The following is a 3,788-nucleotide window of genomic DNA, read 5'->3' as shown; positions in this document are numbered from 1 at the left end:
TGCTATACACATCACATCAAAGTGTAACTGCCCTGGGGGAAACCAAGGTAGATCAATTGTTGGGTCCACCTAGCCCCTGAGATAGCCATGTGGGAGCCTTACCTTGGGGCATGGTCTGAAGAACTTGGAATCCGATGATATGTCAGGCTTTTTCCTTCAACAAACTGTTATTTGGTAATGTACCTGCACTGTCCAATCTCAAAGACCATCTTGTGCCCATATGTTTTAGTTGGTTGGTTTGCATGTAAAAATAATACCAAGGCTTAAATTTACAGATTGGGGGCAAAACTATGAAGATATTAGCTAGCAACCATTTACAAAGTAAAGGAAAATACACGGTTATCTCAAGACCCATACCCTCACTTTACATGGTGAGTTATCACCCCAGATATACCAGACAGCGTGCCCTCAATCATCTTGGTTCTTTTTCCTTTGTCACTTTCCCCTTTCACTTTCTTCTTGCCATCCTCTGCTCTTTCTCTTCTTTCTTATACTCTTTTTTTTTCTGCTGTCTCCTTTTCCCCATGTCTTCCTCGATCTTTTTTTCTCCTTTTCTTCATCTTTAACTCTTTTACTTTCTTTCTTATTATGTTTTCGTTTGGCATTTTCTCAGCTTCTGTCTGCTCCTTCAGTATCAGTCAGGCTAGACTAGGTTACATCGCAGTAACAAAAATCCCTCAAATCTCAGGTGCTTAAAGCAAAAGGTTGATTTCTCAGTCATTCCACACAACCATCATAGTTTGATGGGGGCTCTGCTCATTGTAGTCATCCAGGGATCCAGGCCAATGGAATACCAATTTTCTCAAATGCTGCTAGAACAAAAAGAGGATGGGGACAAAATGCTGCTAGAACAAAAAGAGCTTCAGAAGCTTCCACCTAGGCACGAAATATATATCATCTGCCTCCTCTTTCATTGTCAAAGCAAGTTACACAGACATAGTTCAGGTTGGTGGGCGGGGTGCACCTCTACCAGGTGCCTGTGAGGTTAGAAAGTCCAAGCATATGGAAATGCCCCGGATGAGAACCACACTCGTTATGTAAACTCTGCAGATCTATTCCAGATTCCTTCTGCTCCTCAGCTGCTAATTGTCTTTCTCTCCAGCCCTGTCCCTTGCCCTCCTCATTTGTTGCCGATTGAAGCCCCTCCCAATTCCCTCCTCTTCCTTAGCCCATCATGTGGTGGCAGCACCAAGGATAGTCACAGGAAGTATTACTTAACACGCAGGGAGAGAAACATCGTGGCTTTATGTACAATCCCTAGTGTAACATGATGACAGTCCTCGAAGCAGAAGAGAAGGCTGTGCCAGGTCCTTGTCTGGGCCCCTCCCTCAATGAGGTACAGCCCTGACAGACACTGGTCTTTTCCACTGTTGGTGCTAAAGTCGTGTTGCTTAAGACTCGTGTGGAACAGACTCTCCCTTTTCCCATTCTACATGGCTTCATATTAATAATCATTTAGACTCTTTCTCCATAACCACCATTTAGCTGCCCTAAAATAAGTCAGGGCAAAACCATTCCCACTATACTTTATAAACATATAGTAAGGGCACAAAGCAGAAACGTTAAGAGGGGTCACTTAGGATCGATTATAGTTATAATGGATCCGAAGAAATAGCTGCATTGTAAAATTATAAGGAAGTCTCTAAGGTAAAACCCAAACCTTAGCTATCAATAAAACAGTGCCTGAGAGTTGAAGAAAGGCAAGTACATTTTATTTGAATATAAATGTGATTCACTTCATCTGCTTAGTCAGATAGCACTGGAGGCCAGTAAACCAGAAGCTAAAACGCCTACGATACCTGCTCCTTTTCCCCAACTTGTTGAAAGTCATGTGCAGTTTTGAATCTTACACTGCTTTCCTGGATAGCATTCAATGGCATAGGGCTATTGAGGAACTTGTGAGGTATTGATAGCAGGAAGATTCTTCAGAAATTATTTTGTGTTACCTGGAGTGCCGTGGCTCACATCAGCTAAGGGCTATGTGGTATGATCAGAGACAAATTGGGCTGATGTCAGGAGAGGTCACATGTAAATGGCTGCTTCTACAAGATGATAAAAGCCAAAGAAAACTTCTCAAACATCTCCCTCAATGTTCACCACGTTGACACAATTTTATAACTAGACAATTACTCCTTTGAGAACTAATTTTTTTTCGAGTTTTCAGAAAAACCAATAAAAATGTACCTGGGAGGTGCAATAATTAATTTTTTATTTATTTATTTATTTTTTCAACGTTTTTTATTTATTTTTGGGACAGAGAGAGACAGAGCATGAACGGGGGAGGGGCAGAGAGAGAGGGAGACACAGAATCTGAAACAGGCTCCAGGCTCCGAGCCATCAGCCCAGAGCCTGACGCGGGGCTCGAACTCACGGACCGTGAGATCGTGACCTGGCTGAAGTCGGACGCTTAACCGACTGCGCCACCCAGGCGCCCCAATAATTAATTTTTTAAGCCATCACTGACTACCATGGTATTTTGGGGTTACTTGATATCATAAATCTGGACCTGGTAGTATGTGAGAAGGGAAGAGTAAGAGGAGGTAGTTGGTAATTCTTGGGAAACCAGAACCAAAACCAAAATTTACCACCTTCTCATTTTTTCCCAAAAAACAGCTCTGATTTTTCTTAAGGCAAACTAGAAAATTTTGTGACACAGAAACAAAACTAAATGTTCCAAAGCTGCATGTTAGTCCTATTCCTTGGGCCACTAGATATATCCCAGATTTCCCCCTTAGGGTAAGTAAACATGTTTCAATTCCCTGGCAAGTGTCCCTTCAAGTCATTGCTTCCAAGATGGGGGACAGGAAGCTGACGTGTGGAGGTTGGGCTGGGAGGAGATGATCACAGGAAAGCTGAGGATACACAGCAATGCAGATGTGGGCATGTATGACCCATGCTGGGCTGGCCCATGACTATTTCAAATTCATGGGCAGTGTGTAGGGAGGCGTGTCTGGCTTGTTCAACTCCAGGTTTTGAGGAACTGAGACCTAACAATGATTGGGTTTTCATAGCAATTCCAAACACTTTCAAAGACACAGCTGGGGTGGGAATTGTTTCTAAAAGGCTACAGACGAGACCCCTGCATTCAGGACTTCATGATTCTATTCACAATTGAGAAGCCAAAGGCGAATATATGGTTTCAGTAAGACAAGCCAAGTTCCATTCTTTGTAGGAAATCAAGTCTTATTGATTAGTAAATGAAAACATGCAGAATTATTAATATCTTATCTTTACTAAAGTTTCTTACTAAAGCAGCCACTCTCTATTGTTTTATATACCATTTAAATGAATAGTACAGTAACCACATGCATTAATTCTCGTTACACAAGAAAGCTACCATCCCTGGGGCTTCCCCTTCCTTTTCTTTGCTTCCTGTTTACCCTCTCTAAGTAAAGTGGTTCCTTAATTTTTTCTCTTTCGTTTTGCAAGTCAACCTTCTCTTCGGCTTAGTTCTTTAGGTGACCAGTATTGGCTGCGCCTTATTTTAGGGCATCAAATACATGGAGATGCAAAACCCAAGGAAAAATGGTGACCGGGCTTTGGCTGCCTCTGTCGGAGGGAGTGCTCCGTCGTTCCTGGGTCACAGCTCTCTGGGCTCTGCAGAAGCCTGCTCTCCATCTGCCTCCAGAGTAAACAAACAGCCTCCGGCCAGGTAGAGCTAATAACTCCATTTTTCTGCATGGGAGGGACTCATGACATAGAGAGTGTGAGTCATCCTAGGAGTTCACACTCCCCACCCCCCAAGCTTGAGGACTCCGAACTATAGTAAACCATCTATAGAATGTAAG

This window comes from Panthera uncia, assembly GCF_023721935.1.
Source record: "Panthera uncia isolate 11264 chromosome A1 unlocalized genomic scaffold, Puncia_PCG_1.0 HiC_scaffold_16, whole genome shotgun sequence".
Taxonomy (NCBI): Eukaryota; Metazoa; Chordata; class Mammalia; order Carnivora; family Felidae; genus Panthera; species Panthera uncia.
Note: the sequence above shows the minus strand (reverse complement) of the source record.